The following is an 11,533-nucleotide window of genomic DNA, read 5'->3' on the forward strand; positions in this document are numbered from 1 at the left end:
GGCAGCAACAAGAATACTGATCAGCTTTTTAAGGAAATGTAATGTAGAGTGTCTTGCAGTCTAATTACCACACATTATTCTTGAACTCCATTGATTATTGAAATAAAAATTCCATTTCCCTTGCACACTGACAATTTCCTTTAGGGAGAGGGGAAGTTTCTTTGTCATGCAGAAAATTTTCATTCCAAAGTTTTCTAGGCAAAATTGACATTGACATTGCTGTGATTATTACAATCAAGCTTCTGATTTTTAATATTTTCAACCTGACAGATTTATTCCTTTTCAAATAAAAGAAAAAATCCTTCTTAGAATAAAAATACATAGCTTCCTTATATTTCTTGATTCTGAAAATTACCAGATGCCAAGCTGTGAACATACGGAAATTGAAGACCCTTGAGGGTGACCTTAAGAACCACAAAGGTGGGGAATTGTGATATAGTGGTTTAGGCAATTTCATTGCAGCTGCTTGGCGGCAGAAAAATGAGAAATGGGTTTTCTATTACTAAATATAATGAATTCCCTTTCTGTCTTGTCACAAATTGTCAAACTTCATTAATGAGAAGAAAGATGTGGTGCATACATATATAAATGGTAATATAAATATGCATACTTAAAATGGAGAAACGCTGCATATCCCCACAGGAGGACTCATTCTCTGAATCAGATATTATGTAATTCTTTCTAAATAAGAAATAAATTTTAAAATTAGCAGGCATAGCAATGTAACATGATTTCTGTATCTTCAAAACAATTTATTCTTTGCTTTTCAAGTGCATAGACACAACTCAGTGGTTGTATGTCAGAATAATATTTAAACCACATTTACCTTTAAGTCTGTAGGCATCCAATGGAAGAAGGCAACCACTTTTAGTTATAACAAGGTTTAAATACATTGCTGAGTCAACGCATAAACAAAAAATAGTAAAATGGCTTGCACTTCTAAATGTCTTTGCAATTTAAATTCAGTGTGACTGAATTTCACTTTGAAGGCAGGAATTCATTGATTCTTATATGCAAAATATGAATAAATAAGGAAAGAAATTCATGGATTTCTCTTGATAATCACTGTAAAACATATTCATAAATATAATTTCATTTGGAGTTATGAGAAAAAAAAACCAAACTAGACCAACTCACCTCATGCAAAGGTAAATATATCCCTGTATTTAGCCTAGATTTTTGCTAGTTGGACTGCTCTGGGAATAAAGGAAATGGCTGGAATCATCCAGATCCCTACATCTGCGTATTCTGTAGAGCTCTTTTAAACCAGATGATATCCTGAGGGACGACATGAGCTTATATGTATCTTACAGTCAGGATGAGATCCTTTTCATCCAAAACTCATTCTAGAAAATCACTTTTCACAAGTTTATCAACAAAAATTACACCTAAGCATTCCATAATGTAAAAGTAGTAATTGGACATTCAGTAATGGCAAGACTTCTGCAACTATAGAAATTAAGTATATGTCATACAGTTTTGTGGTTCTTGTTGGCAACGGAACCATGATGGATCTCTTCTGTACAAAACTGAAGGTACTCTGGAAATCATTGAGCAACTTGAACACATCTATTGCCATAGCAGAAAAAGTGTTTTGTAATATTTCAAAATACCTTGGCACTAGAAATTGCAAGCTCTTGAACCAGAAGTAACAGTGAAGTCTGAACATCTGGGAAATATTTTTCATTTATTATTCACTGGGGTGGACCAATGTAGCACATCTGCTGCAAGTTCTCAGAATCCATAAAGCCCCAGGTCTTGTATCCCTGTATTCTGGTTACACTCTCCAATAGACTCTGTCAAAAAGTACCAGCTCCAGAGATTCACTGAAAGTGTCCATATGACATCTTGTTTCTTTCTCAGCTGTTCTGCAATCACAGATTCCACAGGAGGTTATGCCCTCTGTACCTAACCTCTTTACTCACTACCCAAATCCTCCACAACATTAACTGAATTGATGCTGCATTTCAAAGGATATTTTTCTTGTCTTCTCTGCAGTTGCCTCAGAAGTGTCAAAAGCCACACCAAATCTGATCACTGAATGCGCTCCATTGTCTCCCCCAGGGCTACAAATGTCCATCCATCCTCAGCCCACACATCCAATCTTCCTTCCAGTAGAAACCAAGGAAGTAGAGGCATAGCAGGGGTTTGTTCAAATACACTCTGGTTTTAGTAAAACCAGAGCGGAAGTCTTCTGTTTTAAATATAGTGAAATCGTATTTTTCAAATGACTTATCCCTTATAAATTTTGTTATTGTACTTTGTCCTCTGTTGCACACTTACGGCATTGCTCTGTCCTATTTATATAAGACATGCTTGTTTGTGGTCCTTACTCATCAAAACTTTATTTGATAGACAGACTAGAGAGTTTGGTGAAGTTTCTATTCCTGTAAATTAAATCAGAATACTTGTATATGGTAATAAATAGAAAATCTAAATTTCAGTTCAGCAGAAGAAAGATTATCTCATCTTCCTGAAGTTTGCAGGACCTTGTTACTACTCATGACCACATTCCGACTTACGGCAAAGCTCTTTTAAGCAAAGCAGGCTTAATTGTATAAATAAATGTCCATGAAGTTAAAGTTGTATGTGAGGTATTTGTCACACATGGCCAGCCTTATTGGAGATATGACACAAACAAAAGCAGTTGCACATAGCTGAGAAAGGAAGGACCCCCAGTAAATCCAGATTAAATAACCATTGCCTCCATAACAACAAGCAGAATTTAAAAACAGTGAAATCAGGGTCTATTAGGGATAAAAAATTTTTCTCAGAGTGTATTTCTGAGGAAATCAAATTTATGTCACTATTACTCTCTTAGAGTGGCTGTTGATTGACCCACCTGGTTTTCACGTGCTTAAGAAAAGGAATTAGTCCATTTTACTAAAGACAGCTGCTGAAATTCTCACTTTGCACAGCATCACAAACAGCAGCAGCCGCCGCCTGTGGAACTGCTACTCAGCGTTGTTCACAGAGACCTCTAGTGGACAAAGAGCTGCAAAGCTTCAGTTTCTTCCACGACCACAAAGATTTGACAGATTTATCTTTTTTCAACTGACCCGGTAATCCACCAACGCTCTAAACAAATTTCTGCCTTATATCATAATATGTTCAAAAGAGCAGTGAAGGAGCAACACCAGGTGATGAGCAGAAGTCACCACTTTTCCTGAGCAGACTGGTCGCTCGCGGCTGGTACAGCTGTGCCTGCACAAGGTGAGAGCCCCAGCAGCTGGGCTCAGATACTCATTGTACCTAGTAGCTGGCCCTAAGATACCATTCTCCCTATTTGCTGGAGGACATGGCCTCACTCTTATTTCTGGCACAGGCCGTCTCTAGCACATACACACAAAGCTGGCCGGGACTGCCCTGGTACTGCAGTAGCCACACACATGCACATGGAGCTCATTCCCAAGGACTCCCAGACTCAAGGTCTCTACAACAGCTGGCTGGGATTCACCTGGTCTCCAGCAGCCAATTCCACTGTGGGCTCAAAAAGACAGTCCTCATATAGGAAAAGCATAAGAAAGGGATTTAACAAGATCAGGCAGACTGCACTGGTTACATACAGAACACAGCCAGAGAAGTGTACCGACCAAACAACTATCTACACATTTGGGCTTTTTTGTCCAGTTTATCCCTCTATTTTCCCCACACATGTTCTTCCCCAAATTATCTGAATCCCTCCCTTTCCTCACCTCTGGTTTCTCCCCTAAACATCCCATAATAAGTCCTGTGCAATCCCAAAATAATCTTGCCTTGGGTCTCACAGTAAATCCCATATTGCTAGGCATCAGTGTGCCTTGGTACAAAAGGGGCTCCAGGGATGACTCATGGTGGTGTCACAAAGGCACACTGGGGCTGAGGTTCTCCTGGGACAGCCCTGAGACACCAGATGGGGTGTCCCTTCCTCTGAGCCCACAGTTCAGGTTCCTTTGTGGGCTACTGTGCAAACTTGTGGAGATGGCCCTTTGATGAGCTGATGGCTCCTGGGACGAGACTGGGAACAGCCAGGGCAGGGTTTTATTGGGGATCTCCAACTTTTCCTTGTCTCTCTGTGCTCCTTTGTGCATAGGAGCTTTTATCACATAATCTAGAAGATAAGGTGTTTATATTTTGATTATACTTATAATGACTCATAATGTCTCAGAGCTTTTTTAGAAACATCAAAATAGGTGTCAGAACTTCGCCTCTTTTTTCAAAAATTTCCATACTAAATAAAAAAATTTATAGTGAATTTGTTACAATACAAAATAGAATATTAGGTAGAGTATTCCATATTTCCCAAGTGGAGTATTTTTCTTATTTCGGAAGGCTTTTGCTTGTTTCAAAATTATTTTGTTCAAAATACTTTGTTTGGAACTCACCAGCTATGCAATCCTGAGAAAAACACATTCTAATCTTTCTCCCCGCACACTCTTTCTCCTTATTTTTTTTCTTTCAAGCAAGTAAACCAAGAGTAGGAATTGTTTACAGAATGCTACCTTCAATGATTAGTGGGAGAAGATACTGCAAAGTTCCCTGAACATGGCCCATCTTGGCTGAACGATTTCCTCTACTGACAGCAAGTCTGCCTACTGGGAAACACCAAACTGTCAGAGCAGCTCAGGCTCCATTAACCAGACCATCCCTATCAGGTGCAACTGCTTCTGGAAGGTAGCAGGAAATTAAAGGGTGGCGTTCCTGAGGATTTTCTTCTTCCAGGTTACGCCAATCTATTCCACAAATTTTAATGAATGGGTTTTCCATTTCAAGTATCCTTTTCCATTTACACAAAACAGCATAAAATAAAGACCATACACATTTCTGTACTAATGTACTAGATGTATGTCTCAGTATTTTTAGAATGTGAGAGCTTTCAAGGAATATGCATATTTGCATTCGCATGCATTATGCACTATACTCCTATGAGCAACTCAAAAGTTCACCTCTAAAGTATCTTTTAGACTGTATGTCTTCCACATGGAACCACAGTGAGAACTAACCTGGATCTGCTATAAAGACAAGAAGACAAGCTGGGACAGTCTGCAGCAATAAACTCCCCTACTCCCTCTAAATAGCAATGGTGCCAACACAATAATAACTGCTAAAAACATGAGTATGAGAACATATAGTTTCACATGACATTCAAGGATTAAGAATCATTACATAATTTTCTCTGCTACACATTTAAATTGTATTTCATATTTCCAAGGGACATGGAATAACTTGGATAACACTTTCTGACAGAAGACAGATTGTCTACACAGAGTTGTGGAAACAACATTCTGAAAACTCTGTTCATTATCAGCAAACCTAGTGCTTCAGAGGAAAATAGATGGACAGTGTTTTTCTCTTTTGTCAGGGTTCTCATGCTAATTATAAATATTAAATAAAATTTCTATTGAATAGTGTTCCAAAAGGACACTCACAAAGGACAGATTTGTCTTTCTGTGGATTGTCATACTGATAAGCTTTTCAGTATGTTTCCAGCTTGCTGGAAAACAAGTTCCCAGAAAATATCATGACTGATAGAAATTTGGATTTGAGCCAAGCATGCCTTTGCAGCAGTGAAAACCAACTTCATTCTGGGTTGCAACAGTAGGAGTGTAGCCTTAGCTGCTTGCTATCTTGCTACTAGCCCTTGCTATCACTTCCCTAGTGGAGAAGTGATTCTTCTCAGTCAGGCATTCAAGGCTACCTCTTATCCCTTTTTCTCTTATTCTCTTTTAATTATGGCCATAACTTCACATAACTTCACATAATTTGCCCCGTGTCACCTAATGAGGTTCAACAAGGCAAAGTGCAAAGTACTGCACCTGAGACAGAGTAATCCCAGACATGTGTACAGACTAGGAGAGAAGAACTCATTGACAGCAGCCCTACCAAGAGTCCTGTTGGATGAAAAGCAGCGTGCTCTTGCAGCCCAGAAGGCCAACTGTATCCTGGACTGCATTAAAAGAGGGGTGCTCAGCAGGGAGAGGGAGGTGATTGTCACTCTCTACTCTGCCCTTGTAAGTCCCCATCTGGAGTACTGTGTCCAGATCTGGGATCTCCCAGCACAAGGAAGATGTATAGTTTTTGGAGCAGGTCAGAAGAGGGCTACAAGGACAATCAGAGGGCTGGAGCACTTCTACAAAGACAGGTTGGGAACTGGGATTGTTCAGCCTAGAAAAGAGGAGGCTCCAGAATGACTTCATTGCAGCTTTTCAGTATTCAACAAAAGCTTATAAACAAGATGGAGACTGACTTTTTGCACAGTCTGATAATGATAGGACAAAGGGGAATGGTTTTAGACTAAAGGATGGGAGATATAGATTAGATGTTAGGGTGAAAATTTTCACTCAGAGGGTGGTGAGACACAGGTTGCCCAGAGATGTGGATGCCCCCTCCCTGGAGGTGTTCAAGGCCAAGCTGGTTGAGGCTTTTGGGTAACATGGTCTAGTGGAGGGGTCCCTATCCACAGCAGACGAGTTGGAACTGGACAATCTTTAATGACCCTCCAACCCAAGTCATTTGATGTTTCTATGATTCTGTGATTACAAATATAGTCTTCTGCATTTAAGCAGGAACAATCATCTCCACTAATACAGAGGATGGAATGACAAGGCTAGGGGAAATTTTTGTGGAAAAGGGGCTAGAGATTCTAGTAGCTTGCAAGCTGAACACAGGCTCAGCTCTCCATAAGTATATTGCCAGGTGGAGTAAGTGGCAGAGTTTTAAGATATCAGAGGACTCCTTTTGATCTAAAGAAAATAGCACCAAAACTCTGAATGATATATTATTCCCTGTGTTTGTTGAGTACCACGTGCTAGTAACAGATAATGAAGAGATTTCAAAGGAAAGGGAAATAATTACAGGGCTATAAGAACAATCCACAAAAGAAGGGTGAAACTTATCTAAGACTATTAAGAGCTGAAAAATCCTGAACTCGCTAGAAAAAAAAAAAAAAAAAAACCAACCAAACAACATACTCCTCTATGTATTCAACGTTAACAAGGAAGAAGCAATGGTCTTAAATTTGGAGAAGGGATATTTCTATTAGACACTAAGAAATATTTTATAATGTTGAGAATTTTTAGCACCAGTGCTGATTGCTGAGACAAAAAGACCTGAAAGGACTTGAACATAACTCCACAATATGCTATCATAAAAGAACTGATTAGAATCACAGAATGTCCCGAGTTACAAAGGATCTGCAAGGGTTATAGAGTACAATTCCTGGCTCCACACAAGACCACGAAAATTCAAACTGTCTGAGAGCATTGTCCAAATGGTTCTTAAACTCTGTAAGACTTGTAAAATTTCCAGCCCTCTATTTTGATATATATAATGCAAAGAAGGTAGATGTTTATAACAATTTAGAATTTTAAAAATGGATTTTAGTGCGGCATACGCAGGTATATACATATACAGGTATTTTCATGAGCTACATTCTTCAATGTGAAACCAATTTAGACTACACGGGCTCAAACTGGACATAATATGGTGCAATTAATCAAGCACTGATGAGACTATCTTGAAACAAACAAACAAAAAAACACATTCCTCCCTAAGCCTTATTCCCCTATCCAGCTATATGTAGTTTCAATGCAGCAGGTACGCTCATTGCTCAGCTGTCTGACAATGCAGATTGGGAATGTTAATGAGTTTTGGCCATGAAATTTTTCAGTCTAATTGCCTTGTTTGGAGATTCTGTAGAGAAAGGACTCATTATTCCATCTTTCTTTGAGCTGAGATCTTTATAACCTTCCAGAAACTCTCTTCTCTCTTCTAATCTCTTAGCACACACTGACCAGCGTTCGCTTCTATGATAAATCATGAAAGCCCTTGTTTGAGTTGAAGTGGTGCAGCGATGTGGGCGGTACAGCACAAGTACAGACACAAGAACAATTCAGAACTAAAATGCATTTATCTCAGGGGTGGAGCTGGCACATACGCTGCCCACCCTTGACCTTGACCCTTGGCTGCCAGGCTTTAAATAGCCTCAGGGAGGGTGGAAGCTAGCTTCTGCCCACAACACACTGGGTGAGTAGTGTTGCTGCCCACTGAGAACAGGGAGGGGTAGTCAGTGCGTGAGCACAGCCCACACTGCCCATAAGGTACTGCAGCTGTGGGTGTGGGAGGTGGGTCAAGCGGCAGTACACACTAGTGCTGTCCCTCTTTGCTCAGGAGACCAGCTCTCCTACTGACAGTCTCTGAGACCTCAGGTTTAAACATGGTCTCCACCAGACTGCGGGCTTGCCCCAGGAAGACTGTGGCAACCCAGATGGAGGACCTGCCCAGAAATGTGGCTGTTCAGGTCTCTGGCTGCAGGGAGTGCCTGAGCCTGCTGCTGCTGAGGGAGGGTGGCAGGAGTTCCAAATGCGCGAGGTGCGAGCAGGTGGCTGAGCTGCTCAGCATGGTGGTGGAGCTCAAGGAGGAAGCGGAGAGACTAAGGACCATCAGGGAGTGTGAGCGGGAGATTGACTGGTGGAGTGACTCGCTGGAATGCCGGAGAGAAGGGTGCCAGGGAGATACTCCCAGGAAAGTGGTGGACCCCCTGCCCTGTCACAGTCACACAGAGCTGACAGATGAGGAGGGCTGGAAGAGAGTTCTGGCTTGGTATCACAGGTGCACCTCCTGCCTGCCTCCCCTGCTCCCCCAGGTCCCCTTAAGCAATAGGTTTGGGGTGCTGGAAATTGAAGAGAAGGTGAGTGGGGAGGCAAGGGAGGATCTGCCTAGGAAGGAGCCCAGGGCGAGGCGGTCCTCCCCATGCCTTGAGACCGCCTCTGCCAGCAAAGACAGAAGGGTCACTGTGGTGGACGATTCCCTTCTCAGGTGAATGGAGGGCCCTGTATGCAGACACGACCCGATCTGTAGGGAGATGTGCTGCCTCCCTGGGGTCTGCATGAGAGACGTCACCAAAAAACTCCTGGGTCTGGTTCGCTACTCTGATTACTACCTGTTATTAGTCCAGGCAGGCAGTGATGAAATCGCTCAGGGAAGCCTCCGAGCTATGAAAAGAGAGTTCAGGGGTTCAGGGTGAATGGTTGAGGGAGTGGGAGCACAAGTGTTATTTTCCCCTCTCCCTTCTGGGGTGGTGAGAGATACAGAGCAGTCTAGGAAAACGCAAGCTTTGAATAAGTGGCTGAAAGGCTGGTGTTGCCAGGACCTTTGGGTTCTTTGACCATGTAGCAGTTTACTTGGGGCCTGTCCTGATGGCTGCAGATGGGCCTCGCCTGTCTCCAAGGGGAAAGTGGATCCTAGCCCAGGAGCTGGCAGAGCTTGTTGAGAGAGCTTTAAACTAGGTATGAAGGGGGATGGGGATAAAATGACGCTCACAATGGTGGAGCGAGTGGTTCAAAAATTTCAGCTAGGTTTGATGAGGGAAGAGGGTGGTGGTCAGTGTGACAGAGAAGGGCTTGGGGATGTTGTCACTGTAGGAGACTGCGGGGAAAATCCTCCAACCTGTCCTGTAGGGTCTGCTGGGAACTCCTCAGAGGAGGTAATGTTGCCGACCCCCCGTCCGAAAACTTCTTGTGTCCCTCTAGGAAGCAGAGGGGGAAAACTTCAGATTTCCTTTGGAGGTTTGAGGGAGGGCCCCTGTAGAAAGGTAGTTTGCCAGAAAGCCCAGCTAAAGTGCCTTTACACTAATGCACGCAGCATGGGAAATAAGCAGGAGGAGTTGGAAACCGTGATGTGCTTGGAAAATTATGATCTGGTTGCTATCACAGAAACATGGTGGGACAAATCCCATGATTGGTACACTCTGATTGAGGGCTACAGACTCTTCAGAAAGGATAGACAGTGTAGGAAGGGAGGGGGAGTTGCCTTCTATGTTCGGAAGTGGATAGATTGCAAAGAGCTGTGTCTGAGTAACAGCCATGACCAGGTTGAGAGCTCATAGGTTAAAATCAAGGATTGGTCCAGTAAAGGAGATCTAGTGGTTGGGGTCTGTTACAGGCCACCTGATCAAGGGGAGCCTGTTGACGAGGCCTTCTTGCTTCAGCTGCAGGAGGTGTCACTCTCACAGACTCTCATCCTGATGGGGGATTTCAACCACCTGGATATCTGCTGGGATAGCAGCACAGCAGGCAGCAGACAATCTAGGAGATTCCTGGATTCTGCTGAGGATAACTTCCTGGTCCAGGTATTAGATGGACCAACCCGAGGTGAACCCTTACTGGATTTGGTGCTCACCAGTGTGGAGGAGAGCATTAGAGGGGTTAAGATTGGAGGCAGCCTGGGCTGTAGTGATCATGCCCTGGTGGAGTTTGCGATCTGGAAGAATGAACTTCAGGAGAGCAAACTTCTGGCTGCTCAAGGAACTGCTGGATGGGATCTCCTGGGAAATTTTCCTTAAGGGCATAGGAACAGAACAGACCTGGCAGCCCTTTAAGGACACCCTTCTGAGAGTGCAAGAGCTCTCCATCCCCCGCAGAAGAAACTGAGCAGAGGAGGAGGGCAACTGGCATGGCTGAGCAAGGATCTGCAGCTTAAACTGAGGGAAAAGAGAGAAATGTACGTGAAGTAGAAGCAGAGTTGTGTAGCCTGGGAGGAATACAGGGCTGTTGTCTGCATGTGTAGAGATAAGATCAGGAAAACCAAGGCACAGATGGAGCTGAACTTGGCTAGGGATGTGAAAAATAACAAGAAAGGGTTCTACAGGTACGTAGGGAGGAGGAGACAGGCCAAGGAGAGTGTTCCCCCTCTGATAAATGAGTATGGAGAAGTGGCTTCCTCAGACATGGAAAAAGCTGAGGTGCTCAATAAGTGCTTTGCCTCAGTCTTCACTGGTGGTCAGACTCCCCGTGTCTGCCAGGACCCTGAACCTCTAGGTGTGGGTGAGAGGAGCGGATTCCATCCCACTGTAACAGTGGAACAAGTTCGAGACCTCCTCATGAAACTGAATGTATGGAAGTCCATGGGGCCAGATGATACCCATCCCAGGGTTCTGAGAGAGATGGCTGATGCGGTTGCTGAGCTGCTCTCCATTGTATTTGAAAAATCATAGCTGTCGGGTGAAATCCCCGGTGACTGGAGAAAGGGAAACCTTTCTCCCATTATTAAGAAAGGGAGAAAGGAAGACCTGGGGAACGACAGGCCGGTGAGCCTCACGTCTGTGCCTGGGAAGATCACAGAGCAGATCCTCCTAGAAGACATGTCAAGGCACATAGGAGATGAAGAGGTGATCCGAGACAGCCAGCATGGCTTCACCAAGGGCAGATCTTGCCTGACCAATCTGGTGGCATTCTATGATGGAGTGGTGGCATTGGTGGATGGGAGAAGGGAGACAGATGTCATCTACATGGACTTCTCCAAAGCCTTTGACATGGTCCCTCACCGCATCCTTCTTTCGAAATTGGAGAGGTATGGATTTGAAGGATGGACTGTTTGATGGATAAAGAACTGGTTGGCTGGTTGCAGCCAAACGGTTGTGATCAATAGTTCTATGTCAGGGTGCAGGCCGGTCACGAGTGGTGTGCCCCGAGGCTCAGTCTTGGGACCGGTGCTCTTCAACAGATATATCAGTGACACAGATGATGGAATCGAGTGCACCCTCAGCAAGTCTGCA

The sequence above is a fragment of the Numida meleagris genome, chromosome 2 (assembly GCF_002078875.1).
Source record: "Numida meleagris isolate 19003 breed g44 Domestic line chromosome 2, NumMel1.0, whole genome shotgun sequence".
NCBI classification, from domain to species: Eukaryota; Metazoa; Chordata; class Aves; order Galliformes; family Numididae; genus Numida; species Numida meleagris.